Genomic DNA, 15,903 nt, shown 5'->3' with positions numbered 1-15,903 from the left:
ATCTGGAGATAGATTATGCCTGGTGGAGTTAATGTGCATTGACTGAAGTCAATGCCACCCTGCCTTAGCTGCTCTGAAGTCAAGCTGTATTGATTTGTAATGCTTGCACATGGCGCAGTTATTCCTTCCACTCAGAGCAGGGCATGCCCTGTGTCCCTTTATCTTACTGCAGAATAATGCTTCGTTATTATGCTAAATTGCAGAAACATCATGACTGTTTCTTCATCATTCTTAATAGCTGATTAAGTGGTTTTATTTTTACATACTCTGGCAAGTCCTGTTTAGCAGGGCTGGATGTTAGCTAATCCTGATGTAGCCAGGTGGGTTTAACTTTTTTAATGAGAATGAAACACATCTGTTATATGGAGATAGTAAATCACTTTAGAAGTTCCAGCAGAAGATAAGACCCACCTACACTGTTGGCCTGTATCAGGCAGCCATGGCTTGCTGTGCAATCAGTTTTTGCCTCAACAGTACTGAACTGTTTGAAGATTCATGGTTAAATACAAACTTGATCATAGAGTTTACATTCCACAAGTAGCTCAAGCAATTTGAAATGAACTCGACCTGACATTTTAACCTCCTTACCAAGCTATGCAGACTGTTTATATTGGCAGGGGGACCTAATAAATGGGGTAAAAAAAGGGAAAGGGAAGTCAATCATCTTATCTCAGCTGAATCACTGATTCACAGTGTGACCTATGCAAAGCCCTGAGTCTCTATTACCTTACAGATAATGAGAGTACTCTGAGACCCTAATATACAGCTTGAGATGTGATTTTCTTGTTGAATTTATGTCTGCTTTCAGAAAAATGGTCTAAGCATGGAACATTTCGTACAATGCTAAAAACAACACAGAAATACTGGACATTAGTTATTTGCCAACTGTGGGCCTTGCAAAACATGAAGTGGGCTATTAGTTCACAAACCATACATTTGGGGTTGCCAACAATTCTTGAAAGTCACTACAGTTTGCATGGGTTTCGTCGTGACTTTTATTTTTCTCAGAATTACCTGAATTTTCAAGGACTAAGACTTTCAGCCATTTGATCTCAATTTAATAGGTTTAGACACTTGGGGCTCTTCGAAGGCACCATCATCTGGCAATTCAACAAAGGCATGTCCAGCCCAGCACCACTTGCCTTTCTGATACTCATCTCTCTCTCGAATCACAGTTTGAAGAAAGTGATTGAATTCTACTCTGTATGGTAGAGACAGTGTCATGGAGATATAAATGATTCGTGAGTTCTTCAAACTCTTTCAAAGAGCAGCTGCCATTTTGTGTGCTGCGTCAAACCCAGAATGTAAGGGAAAAATTTACTGCTCTAGTGTTCCTTGCAATAGCTTATTCTTATCCTTGAATTGATATTGAGGTAAAGCACATTGCAAATGAAAAGACTGTTACCTAGTCTCTTGATCCTGGTTGTGCCACAAGCCTAGAGCATTCCCTTAGTCAGTTGTTCAATATATATGCCACATTTCTTTTTGTCAGACTACATTCCTTGAAAGCGTGGTCCACATGTTGCCATTGGGTTGGAAAAGAAAACACATCATGGATATTTTCAATATATGATGATAATGCACTTACAAGAAAAGAGTGGTTGCAATATCAAACATCACAATTGAAATAATTATTTCATTCTCCCTTAAAAAACAGCAAGAAATAATGTTTTACTCACTTTTTCTCCTAGAACAATGCCACATGGTGCCTAGCCTGGAGCAAGGAAGAAAAATTCCTTTGTTTTCTTCATGTCAGTAGCAGTTGGGCTCCTGTGGAGACATGGAGAGGGTCTGAAATCATACCTTCCACTAAGGATGCTGGCTTTTCAGTTCTCTGAGGGTTTCTAAGGGAAGATTGTCTGTATGTGCAGCTCCTCACCATCTCCCACAATACAGACCAGGCTGCCCTTACCAGGAAGGAACTGGCTGTAGAAAACTAGCCTTGATAAGGGAAGAGGGAAGACCACTGTGGAGCAAAACAGCTGCTCCCAACAGACTTCCCAGCAAAGGAAGAAAGGTCTGCAGCCTCTGGTCAGGTAGAAAGAAAAAACTGGATTAGCTGGTGTGTTACTTCAGACTCTGTACTTCACTGAGCAACAGATTTCTCTTTTAGAGTGTATTCACTTTGCTGAAATTCAGAAAAGAACAAAATGAAGTGGCTTGGAAGTCAGGTAAGTAGAAGTGAATGCTCACAGGATACTCAGGCCTGCTTGCACACTAGGGGGGAGTTCATCTCCATTCTGTGTGTGTAAGATCTGACAGACTCTAATGCATCATGAGATCTGAGAGGTTTTAACATGGGACACAGTGTGGATATTTACTGGCAGCGTCAAAGTTCAAATCAGCTGCAGGAGAGGGCCTGATTCCTTGTCACTTTTCAATGGAGCAGATAAATCATTGACTGGACAAGTCTGTTCTTGCTGTGGCTGGCCTCTGAATCAATGAAAGCAGAAGGGGAAGGGAGATGTCAGTGTCACTCCTGCCATAAGCAGCGGTCAGGACTGTCTCCTTGCCATAGAGGATAACTTCCACAGGAACCAAGGAACAAGAGCAGAGCACTGAGCCCTCTCTCTACTTTGCTGCAAGAAGATTGTATTTATAAGTGTTGGCATCACACAGCCTGGCTATGGCTGACTAGAGAATCCATGTCTAAGAAAATGTTAATTGCCCAGGCTCATCCTCATTATTTTCCAGTTACAGAGAAGGCAGTGGGGTCCAGATATTATTGCATGCATTTTGAAACTGGAGTGATTTTTTGTAGCTTTCTTGTTTTAATTTTAAACTTTGATAGTATGCCACATCTACGCCACATCAATGCCAGAAGCTTCAAAACAGGTCTGGGGGAGTGAGAAGGATAAAAGGGGTTAAAATCTGAGAAATAAAATGAAGAAACTCCTCACAACACTCTTGTAGTCTTAATGGTGTTAAACTCTGGGTAACGATAAGGCCTACATCTACAATACCCCATCTGAGCACAACAGGTTACCTTTCTTAGATGGTATCCATGCATTTTGGTATCTTCTCATTTCAAAGCATTTTTCAATTCAAAAAACATTGCCTGTGTTTAATTCACAGTAAACAGCAGCTGTAAGATTTGTTCAAGGTCACAGAGCAAATGAATTTTGGAAAATGGAAAGAAAGTAAACTAGTACGACTATCTTTCCCTCATCACTGGTTCATGCAGCTTTTCCTTAGGAGACAATGACTCTCACTGTCTCTTCAGTCATAGGACAGACTCTACATATAAAGGAATTTTATATATATTTATTATGTCTATCAATCTATCCAATATATATGTCTGTCTGTCTATCTATCTATCTATCTATCTATCTATCTATCTATCTATCTATCTATAAATAAACAAAATACATAATGGAAACAGTTTTCTCTTTTCATCCTACTTCAGCCATAGCTTTTAAACCTGAGAGTGTCATACACACTGCAGAACATACAGGATGATGAGCTCACTGCTTTCTGTAAAAACTCCCCAAGAAAGAAAAACAACACTTTATTGCTATAAGTAAGGATCGTGACACAGCTTTCATATATTCCTACTGTGTTTTTTAAGTGCTTGCACAGCACAGATCACAAAAATCACAAATCTCCATGAGAATGTGGAGGCTTCATCTTACAGGCCACTTATCTTGTTAAAGTACTCTAATTAGTCACACTAATCATGATCAACTGTTGATTTTAACAGTTAAGTGTAATCCATCTGATCCATATTCCACAAACTAGCAATGAAATTTGGATGGCTCATCATATTGCATTTACTGCTGCAAGCTCTAAGCAGAGAAGTGATTCTTGGTGCACAAAACACAACAAAGAATTGTCCTCTCCCAAACTTTGAGTTTTTAAAGAATTGTCCTACACCTTGTATGATGAGGGGCTCTGGAGTGTGCTCCGGGATGTTAACCCTACTGCATGGATGTCCTCATCAAAAAAGCCCTAAAGCCCAGAGCTGCTTTATCATAGTTAATGTTGCTGGTCTTTCTTTTCCCCAGGAACCTGATGCCAGCTCCCACCCTTCATTCCGCAGGCTCTGATTTCTCTGCAGGACAATTGCTCTGTTACATTTCACCAGAAGAATAATTCACCAGGTAGAGAACAGAAGCAGCTCATTCTCATTATTCAGGTAATGCTCCAGCAAATGGTAGAAACTCATAGGGGCAGAGCCACCAAAATTAAACATCTGGCAGCATGTGACAGAATTCTTCTGATGACTCTTCCTCTGACGACAAAGCATCGTCTTTTTCATTGTCAATACAACATGTAATTGAAAATTGCTTTCTAATTTTAACTAATAGGCACTGTCTGTTGTGCTCTACCCACTTCTGCCCAGTGGTGTGCTGTGGCTTACCATCTTGAGGATTATAGCTGCCACCTCCTTCATCTGACACCCACTATAAAGGAAATATGCTAACTCAATAGTGCCAGCTCCCAGACACTGACAGGTCTTCTGCATCACTCCAGAGGTAACCACTTCCCAGTTATGAATGGCAAGGAGCAGCACAAACCTATCCTGTAGCACAGCCAAACACACCAGCTGCAAGGAGAGGAAGTGGGTAAAAAAAACGGGAAGAAATCATCAGTGATGCTTTAGGAGGGGACATGATGAACAGGAGACAGGCAGGACTGAGGTTTGGCAAGAAACAGACTTGTCTCCCTTGTCACGATAGGAAAACTGTGAGTTATGTCACTTATCACAAGGCTGTAATATTTTGGTATGTTCCTTTTGAAGGATAATGGCACAATTTGTAGGGATCATTGCACAGGTAACAATCAACAGATTATCACTGCAGGAATGGTCTGTTGTACAGATCTTTTGGGGTATTTTACTGCAAATGTGCTGAAGAAACAAAACTTCTATCATATTCTTTCATTCTGTGCATGGGTTTTCTCTTTAAAAAGAATACTGATGTAATTAAAACATTAGAGAAATAAAATTAGAGAAATACTGATGTAATTAAAAGGAACAAAATGAAATTCAGAGACTTCAGAAACTTAGAACTATAACAATGTACAGCATTTGCAGATCTACCAAATACATTTGTCTTTTTGATATATATACCTCTTTTTAAATCATAATTTTCAAGCTATTTCCCAGGTTCTATGCCTAAAGTAAAGAAAAAAGTGCACATTTGAATTCTTCTGCTGAAATCTTCTATCTGTGAAAGATAAAATGAAAACATGTCCGTTTCTATCATCTAAATGCAAATAAGAGTGACTGACACATTTATCTGGATTTCTTTCCCAGCAACCAAGAGGTTAATAATAACAGGATCCAATTTTTTAAGAAAAATCACTTGATTGCAAGTGCCAAAGTGCATTTAGGGTTCATTTCAAAAGGTTCTGTTCCAAAGCATATCCATGTAGTCTAGAAAAATGACAGTGGTTTAAAAATCATCCAAGTAAACCACAGTGTCACTATTTGGACTGTTCAGGTGCCTTGTTTAAATATTTTTAGAGTAGTATTGTGACAGTGGTCACAGGGGTTTTCAGATGATGGAAGAGACTAGAATGTTGACTCCATGTTCAGAAGGCTTGATTTATTATTTTATGATATATATATTACATTGTAACTATACTAGAAGGAAAAGAAGGAAAGGTTTCTTCAGAAGGCTAAGCTAAGAATAGACTAGGAAAGAATGATAACAAAGGCAGCTGGCTCGGATAGAGAGCAAGAGGCAGCTCTGCCATGAGTGGTCACCACATCCAAACATCCACAGGAGACCAATCATGGATCCACCTGTTGCATTCTACAGCAGCAGATAACCATTGTTTACATTCTGTTTCTGAGGCCTCAGCTTCTCAGAAGGGAAAATCCTAAACAAAAAGATTTTCACAAAAAGGATGTCTGCAATATAGTATGACTTGCCAAATCTAGCTGATTGAGAGGCTCTCATAATCACGTATATTATGGTCTATATTTTTATGACACAGGCAATGTAATCTAGATTTATTAAAACAGAATCCCCCATGTGCAAAACCAAATCTATTCCCAATATATCACACATCCCAAATCTGAACAAGGGTCCCAAAAACTAGAATGAATGTTCTGTGGAAACAGTGTGCTTTAATCCCCAAACACACACTTAACAGTTAAAGCTTCAAGACTGCAAGAGAGAGTAAGTTAGTTAAGTTGTGTTAGAGACATGGTTTATTTCATATGGACAGAGAAAGTTTTGAAATGTACCTCTTATTCCTTCCCATCAATCTTATTCCAGGTGCAAGGTGTGCCGGTCAGTGACACAGGATGGCATTTGTGCCCCAGTGCCCTGCTTCTGCACAGTTGTGTGCCATGCAGTGCAGTTAAACCCAGCCCAGCTGCCAGGCCACTGCCTGCCTCAATCTGGCAGTATTCCAGAGGTGTAAATGCTGAGAGATCATTTACTTTTTAAGCTAAACAAGTAGCATTTAACTGCTACTTTTTTTTAGGCTGTACCTAGACAAAAAATGAAACTAATAAACAACTGAGGAGCTGCACTTAAGTGGCAAAAAATTACCTTTGCATGTTTTTTAATATATGTAATATTAAAAAAACCCAATAAACTAAACTCAACAAAGAAAAAACCACTACCAAAAAAAACCCCAACCAACCAAAAAAAAAAAAACAAAAAAACCCCAAAACCCAACAAACCCAACCACTAAACAAAGGGGGACAAAGGAGAAAAAAATGGCTCTGTAAATATGTTCAGTCTCTTTTACCATATTGGAGAATTAAACTAACAAATAATCTCTAGATAAAGCAAGAGAGGAGATTAATGGCAATTGTAACATGAACTGTGTGGATGTTTATGACCCTCCTCTAATCCTTTTAACCATTCAGGTAGCAGAAGATACTCTGGACGAGTCTAGAAGGATGTTCAGACAATGGAAACCACAAAGCTGCCAAAAGAGTCCACGCCGTATTGCTCACAGTAGGCAGCGGTGTTCCTTTTTCATCACACATCTCCATCAGCCACTGAATGCTCCAGAGAGCATCACCACTGCAGCACATGGATAAATCACACCAGCCAAGACTGCACTGAATGAACATGATCTACAGTGGTGGGAGGAATGCAGAAAAGGCATCTGTGGGAACATGTTCAAAACATCAACAGTTTGAATTTTCTGATCCCTGAAATACCAAATTGAAAATGTATCTCAGAGAAGAATTAAATAGTCCAATTTTATTATTTTCTCTGCTTTGGCAGGTGGTTTTGGCTATTAAAAACATGTGTAACTCAATTAGAATAATGAGAATACTGCAACTCAAACTGGAATGGTTTTCCCCTCCTTGATATCAGGGGTTTAAAACTTGCAGCTTGTATGTTTTGAGTAAGGAAAAGTATTTGTATAAGCTACATCAGTTGCAATTCTGAAAACTCACCAGTTTCTACAGTTAGAAAGAGCTGTGTCAAAACAGGCCTGGAGCCAGAAAGCTCTGATACCTAGCCCTGGACATGACACACACTCACTTGGGTAATGCACGTATTCTCAATCCCAAAAGATATTAAAGGCTTCCTGCAAGACACAGGGATGTAGCACTGGCATGGATTTCTGCTGAGATGTTTCTTCTGGAATACCATTTATCTTTCCTGCTGCTGTGGTGAAGACAGAATGATGGGGAGGAGTTGGATGTTGCAATATTGCGCTTGCACTGCTGACAAGCCAGATGGCAAAACAACTGGTATCACTGGAATGGACAGTGTTGCTAATTTGTTCTGCATGCCTGCAAAGGCAAGAACAAAAACCAACTATAAAAACTGCACTTTTAAAACAGAGAGGTACAGGGGGAAGGGGTAGGGCAAGACTGACTTACCTTGGGTTCGAAACAACAAACTCATAGTTTGTTCCTGATGTACACGAAGAGCTCTTCCAGCAGGTTATTGAAACAAGAGGTTGATTTACAGGACAGCTTTGGCACTGATGATATGCTAAATCACTGAACAGTAATTACCCTCTTCTTCCTCACAACTTTTCCCCCCACAGCTCCTCTTCAGTAACAATTACACAAGACCACAACTCCTGTTCATCTGCTTGATAACTGTATTGTTTAAGGATAGCCTGCCAGCACTAATGTCTGAAGATGCTTTCCTCATACAAATCTACACAGAAAGTAAATTACAATATTTCAAAGGAGCACACAAGTTCAGGGCTCACATAATGACAGATAATTTTGGAGCTTGCGGTGCCTTTGCCAGGGAACAGTCTCCCAGTTACTAGTATTTCTTTTGCCAGCAAATGGTAGACCCGTTATTGAAGATTAATAACCACAATGCTAAATAGATCCATTTATATAAGAACAAGGCAGCAAACTGAGTGTGGATCGGTCAGCAGAGGGAGCAATGTGTAGGCTGGCAAAGCGCTGGAGTGCTCTGGTACTAAAGGATGGAAAACAGGGATGACATTGCCCTCTCGTGGGAAAACGCTGAAGTGAAAAGCAGCGAAGTTGCAGCCGGCTGATGCCGGTAGGGTTTGTTAATCCCGCGAATCTCCTTACAGCAGGCGCTTAAACCTCCTGACATTTTCGTTCCATATGCCCAGGTCATTCAGAGTTGAGAATGTGTGGCATTCTACAGGACCAGGATTAAATCTTTACCAAAAAGTTCGGTGTGTTGGCTAAGGATATAACTATGAGGCTATGGCTCAGAAGAATCCCCTTGAAAGCCAGATATATGAGGTCAGGATTTTCTTTTCAGAAAGAACAGAGTGAAAAGCTTAAAAAAAAAGTGTTTTAGCCTAAGAGCCATGACACAGAGCTGTGCCACTGAGAGTCAAATCCTGCTAAGACCATTTTACTTTAAAAATATCCACTCTATTGTGTCCACAAGCAGTTCAGTTCACATCTCCTAAAAGTATAATTGATACTGTACAGAGTGTTGGGATGGAGGTGATTTTGGGTTAATTTCAGAAGATTTATAAATTATTATGGACTGTATTGAAAAATATATTATAGAGTGGGTTATTGTCCGACCATGACAGTTGTGGATATTTAAAATGGGCTGTCCTGAGGAGATACATTTTATAAAGAAAGCTGATTTTGATTTTCGCTCAGATCTCTTCAGAGAACCTTGTAAAAGATGAACTATTCAACAGGTAAACTTGGGATGAAGAAGAAGGTGCAAAAGCAAGAGGGAGGAGACAGGTTGAGGACAAGAAGGCTAAGGACAACTTAGCTTGTTTTTGCCTTAAGGAAGCAGCATATTACTGGTGCCCAGGTATGTTTCTGATGTCTACATCGCTGCAAGGACAAAAATGCAGGACAGTCTCAGGATATCTTTATGAAGGAGGCATACAGGCCTACAGGTGGGTCACTGTTAGCAGCATATATAGGATTGTTGTACTAAGCATGGTTGCCAGAATATTGTCCATTAATAAACATTCTATTCTCAACACAAGAAAAATACTCCCACCACTTGTCATCCACTGTGGGGAGCAGCTATTAAGAACCCTGGCAAAACTATAGAGGAATAAATTAAACTAGATATGTTCTGGGTTTAGAAGGGCTTGTTTTTCTTCTATTTTCCATATATGTACAAATATGCTTACATGTATGTATGCATGCATGTACAAATGCAGGTAGCAACTGCAGTGACTAAGTAAAATCTTACTCTCTCAAAGTCTTTGTTCAAACTGTCTCAATTTCAAGTTATTTGGGATGGAGGACACATGATGAGAGAACAAGCCATACTTTGGTCACACACCAATTAGTGCTTTGAAGATGGAACTCGCTGTTGTAAACGTGAGATGGGCAATAAGAGATTGCGCTCTAAGGTGGGATGTACACTCTAACTAACCAGTGCACACAGAAAGAAATTATTCAGACGGTTTGTTTTTCAAGATAACACAACAGAGAAGGCGGCAAGCACTTTTTTTAAAAAAACTACTGTGTTTCACCAATAAAGTGTTTAAGGACAGAAAAATGTTAGCAATAATGTATCTCTAGATAAAGCCAGCTGTGTCAAAGTTAGGAGGAAGTGTCTCAGGGCCACGTTCGATTGCCAGAGCTCAGCTAGGGGAAAGACGTGATGCTGCAGGGGCTGAGCAGTGCCTGGTTTTGGTGCGGTGCTGAGCCCAGCCCAAGGCTCAGCGCAGCGCCCCTGCACCCTCGCAGAGCGGTGGTCGGAGGAGATCGGCTCCAGCTGCCGAAACAGCTCCGAGCTGCCCCGCCAGCTCTCTAGTGGCCCCCCGCGTCTCTTGCGAGTCCTCAGGGCTCATTCACAACATGGCAAAGAGCCAGAAGAATACCCTCTCTGCGCTCAGTGCTTTTTACCTGGTGCAGCAATTACCTTGTGGCTCCTTCTGATATCTCCTGGTGACAGAACAAGGCTCCCGTATCGAAAGAGAAATGAAGGTTGTACCTGGCCTCCCAGCTTTAACGGGTGTTTTGTCACGTCTCTGTCCCACAAGCCTTAGTTGTCTGAGCAAATATATGCAGCCTCCGCTCCTGCTCCAGTCCCAGTTTGTCCTAAGACTCCCAGTGTATCCCAACTCAGAATTATATGGCTGCAAGAAAAAAAAATAAAAATCTATTCCTCCTGCTCTGGACGATCCCATTCCTTTCATATGTCTCCCTAAATTCCTCATCCTAAGCTGGGCATCTTCCCTTGCCTTCCCCCCAGCCTGAGGTCTCTGTCCAGAAGCTAGCTGGTGCCTGCTCAGCTTCTCCTGCTCTGCTGGCACAGGTACAGCTGCTCTCCCTCCCACACAACTACTCTGGCTCCTTCTTTCACAGGGGTTAAAAACCACAGGCATGAACAGCTTTTACCAGAAATCTGCCTGGACAGGACACTGAGAGCAGGAGAGGAGAACATGTCCTGGAAAAATGGATGCAGTGGCCACAGAACAAGAGGATCCAAGTATGTCTTTAAGAAAATCAGCCACTATTCCTGTCTCTTTAAAAGGGCCTAGAAGGTACTTGTCGTGACTGTGCATCCTTCCTGGGTCCTACATTATGTCTGGTGTCATGTGTGCTGTGCAACTTCACCGTATTTCTTGCAGTAAATATTCTTTTCCTATACTGCAACTACACAATTTTTCTTGTAGTAAGTATTCTCTCTGCTTTATCTTTTTTAGGATATACGCACATTTGTTGGTGTATGCATGTAACACAACTTGTTATGATGCATTTTTCATTCATACTTCTCTGAAGAGAAAAATACAGATTTATAAAGGCTCAAGTGTATTTAGGAATTAAAACTAGGGGCTTTTTGGCTATGTTTTTTCACACTCATAGGAAAATGTGGTTCTATGGAAATATTTCAGACCAAGAGAGTGCAACTTCTCACAGTATCTTACAATCAACTTCTCTAACTGAAAAGGCACTATGATTTTGTGAATTATCTGTAGACTTTTTACCACGATTGTGCAATGAGTGCCTAGCTGAAATTCACAGGAAACTTTTCCAGACACTTTCATTATGTCTTGTTTTCTCTCTCATTAAATTAATATAGATTACATCAGCTGCTTCCCAGGACTGTTGGGATGACTGGTGTTTTGATAACGGTGAAATCTGGGTGGATGTGACCAGAGAGGCACAGAGTGCCATTATTAGATTTTGCCATTAAATAAACACTTCCAGAGTAAGATTTCAGCAGAATTTAAAGAAAGAGGATTAGGAAATTTTAAAACCCCAGCCAATAACCAAAGAACAAAGAATGCTCATCATCTTTCATTAAACTGTTTAAAAAAAAATTACCTAACAGTCACAGAAAACCAGCAGATCCACCTCACCTACAAGAGTTGTGCAGAAGAAAATAATTCTGCCTTTCTGGTGCCTTGTCTTCCATGAAGCTGGATAAAGACATAGTCTGTCAAAACGTTTTTAAAAGCATAATGCTTTAGCCATTTTTGCTTGTGAAATTTTAAGCATCTCCCTGCCTATTTTACAGCTTTTCAGACTCTAATATTTGGAAGGAAAGGCTTGTTTTACAAGACTAAATTTAAACATCGATTGCTTCATTGTTTCTCATATCAGATCATTTTGCCTAGTGGGCAAATCCTATTGTTTATTTGGAAAATAAACCTTAAAAATCTGACCTGTAGTCTGCTATTTTTCTTGCGCTTACTAGTTTCTATTTGTGAATCTATTTCCTGGTTTCATACTAAAAGCAATTCCCTTCCATTTATTTTTGCCGTTATGAGTCCTAAGAGAAAAAGCATTCTGCTTCTTATCATTGCTACTTCCATCAATTTGCCTTTTCTGTTATTCTTGTATCTAGCAACACAGCTCAAAATTTCCACTTGGTGCAAAATAATGCAAGAATATTGTTGTTCCACACTTGCAATATCCAACTAAAAGAATCATAATTTCTGAGCATGTGGATCAAAATGCTGATGCTAGTACATTTTACATGGGAAATTATGCTACATGCTACACTATAGGATCTATTTTAAAATGTATTTTCTTCTGAAACTATGGTCAATGTTTATGTAAATTGTAGAAATGTTCTCAAAGAGAAACAGGGCACAAGCTGAGAAAATGGTGTCCCTGGAGATCAATGTAATGATTGTGGTGAGATCAGTGCCAGGGAGAAATATAAATTTCTGTGCTGTGGTGAAAATCTTTCTTCAATTATTTAAATCTGCCTTAAATCCTATTTTTAGAACTAAATTTAATTTAAATGGAGCATTGGACCTTGTTCAAGCATAAGGGAGAATTTCTCTTCAAGAATCTGCCTGGTCTCATTTGGACATCTGTGCATTGCAGAGATGTGTACGAATGTGATTTAGTTTTTCTCTGGACACAATCACCTGCCTGAGATAGTGGTGATGAACTAATACCACTTATAATTTCAGAATACTCTCTACAGTTTCAGATATGCCTGTAACTAATAATGTGTTATCCTCTGAACTAGAAAGAAAAGAGGGGAGTGAATAAAAAATATTAAATGTTAAATTAATTTTAAATAGAAGCACTGTTTTACCATTGCCTTGGTTTTACACACAGAAACATATTTCCTGCTATGATAAACTAGAAGGATGAGAAACCTGAAAAACCTCAGTTCTGCCTGAGGTTTATCAGATAATTACATGGGTATTGAATTTTTAACTTAATTTTCTATCCTAACTTCCAGATTGCAACTCACTGGTCTAACTTTATATGTTCAGTTTTTAAAAGGGAATCAATTTTTTTCTTTTAACATGCATTGTAACTCACAGTGAATACAAATAAAAGTCTGCTAGATTTTCTCTTACTATGCATGAAACTTTAGGAGAGAGTGTACTTCAGTATAAAAGGGTAAGTAGAAAAGTGATAAATATGGATGACAAAAACTGGAGAAAAAAGTGGAAGAATAAAGATTTCATGCTGAAAACTGGCAGTTTTTCAGCATAAAACTACTAAGCCGGAGACAACTCCTGCATTAACTGACCCTGTGTTTAGCAAGCTGGTGAGATTAAAAAAGCCTTTCTCCTGAGTCCTCAGGAACTGACAAACTCTTCTCTAGATAAAGCATTTAGGTGTTCAGAGAGAAATCTGAGCATCTTGCAGCAGCTGAACAGGTAGGGTTTCCTAACATAGCCTTAGCACAGGATAAGGAGAGAGAGGATGTAACAAATACAGTTTACAACATTTTTGCTCCTTCACCTTCCCTAGAAAAGGACTAAGCCTGTCTCTTTGTTACCATTTGATGAGGATTCAAGCTTGGATTCTGTTGCTGGATTTTGGCTTCTCTGTTCCATACAGAAACAGAGGGGTACGTCTGGTCCCTCCATTCTTCACCCCTGCTTGTAGTTCGAGCTACTCTTGGCCTTTGGTCCACAGCAGCAGATAGCAGCCTGAAGGCCAGGTTAATAGCAACTCCAGGTTATTACCTGTTCTCCTTCTCCTCTCTCCCTCCTAGTCAGGAGCAGCTGCAGATGGCTGTTCCTCTTGCTAGCTTGCATAACTCTCAAACACCCACTCCCTTACTATTTTAAGTAGAAGAGACCCACCCATGTTCTCCTTCAGTAATCACCTGAGCTCTATCCAGCATGATAATTACACCACCCTCCTGAAAGACAGAAGAATGCTTCTGGAAGCCCAGCAATATTGGATTACCTTCATGAAGTGCAGCTAGACTGTAGCAACAAATTATTTGTCAATAAGTACAGTTTGTCAACAAGTACAGCTGAAAACAAACTGTGGCAGAACCAGACTGCACTTGAAGGTCCCATCAAGTTCTCTTTTTTTATGCTCTCGCAGACGAAACAAATACTTTCTAACATAGCTTCAAGAGCTCTCTCTTTCATATTGCATATTGTGTTTTGACATCTGACCACTAGACAAGAATGTTCTAGGTTGAGATTGAAAATAAATACCTCAAACTAATGTCTTCCTTCAAAGGTCAAGTGCATCATGACTTTTTAAAACACATCTGGTAAGCAGATTACAAACCACAGCTCAATTTGTGAGCAAGAAACATTCTGCATGGACTCACAGAGTTGAGTGGCCAGAAATTTCCAAGTTTAAAGTACCACAGAACATAAATCACTAAGAAGTGGCCTATTAGAGGCTACTAGAAGCCTATTAGAGCCTAAGACGCTATGCACTTTCGTGCATTCTTACACAAAATACCTGTCATACTCCAAACACAGTCTACTTCACAGATTCTGGTCAGGCAGGAGGTTATTTCTACAGCCATAGGACAGAAAGGAGAAAGGTTCAGTCCATCAGTACAAACCATGGTGTACCACAGCTCTACTAGGGTTTACATACATTTACAGCGGATACAAACTGCTCTGAAGGAGATTGATACATCAGGGGAGCAGAGCAGCATCTTTTTAGAAGGGAAATGTGTTTCAGCAGATGTACCCATTTCTTCCTGATAACCCAGAAACTGCATCCATGTGAACTCACAGCCCTCTGTCCAGCCTCTCCATCTGTGATGCTGCTGTGTCCTTTTGACCACACCAAGGCCTGCTTCCACATACCAGCCAGAAAGTAGTTTTGGTTTGGACATTGCTAGAAGATTCAGACAAAGTTGGTGTTTAGTCTCTCAACTTGAGCAGAAAATCAAAGTTTTGAAGTTTTGAAATTTATTACCATCTAATTGAAGGGTTTGGAGGGGGGTTTGTGTTGGTGAATTTCGTTCATTTTTAAAGAAACTCACACCATCTTGAATGCAGGATGACTGAAACAAATACAGTAGAATTTTACTGTCACAGCCCCACACTTGTTCCAGCCAAGTCCCAACTTCAAACCAATTTCAAACTTCTTTCATGGTGTTACAACTACTTCAACATCAAGCAGTTAGTTCTGTCTTTCTTCTTTTCACATGTGGGACACTTCTGCCTTGGTCTCTGCAGCAGGTCTCTTCCTCTGCACCACACACAGTGAAATCCTCCATACACTCAAAATCTTGCATGGCCCTAAATGTGCAATTGTTTGAATTTCTCTTGGAGGAGGTGATAATGTGTTGACTTTGAATAGAAATGGAGATATTGTTAATGTGAATACTCTTCTAATGATAGGTGTTAATTAAGGTATCACTAAAAGCAGCACTCTTCATAAGCACAACTAGCTGCAGCACATAATATTGATCCAGAGAACAGAGTATGTGTTTTTCAGTGTTGATAAACAAAGCCAGGATTGGGACCCCAGGATACAATCAAGACCTCAACTCATTCCCCTTGCCTGCCCTTCATTCTCAGCTCTCTTCACCAGATAGGACTATATGTGGTAGCAGCTTTATGAGGTTGTAGAGAGGAGGTAACTAGACATAGATAATGGACTTTTGCTTTGGTGATGCCAACAAGATACAGCTGCATTCCAATTTATGTAGACTGCACTGGGTCACAAAATGTGTATGCATTGGCATTGCATCAGCACACCTGGAGCTTCAGAGCACCCTTCAAACATGTCAGCCTTGAGACATGGCATTCAATGGGTTATTATGTATTATACCAGCTGAAGCCAGGGGCAGAGAGACAGAGTCC

This window comes from Geospiza fortis, unplaced genomic scaffold (genome assembly GCF_000277835.1).
Source record: "Geospiza fortis unplaced genomic scaffold, GeoFor_1.0 scaffold167, whole genome shotgun sequence".
Classification (NCBI taxonomy): domain Eukaryota; kingdom Metazoa; phylum Chordata; class Aves; order Passeriformes; family Thraupidae; genus Geospiza; species Geospiza fortis.
Note: the sequence above shows the minus strand (reverse complement) of the source record.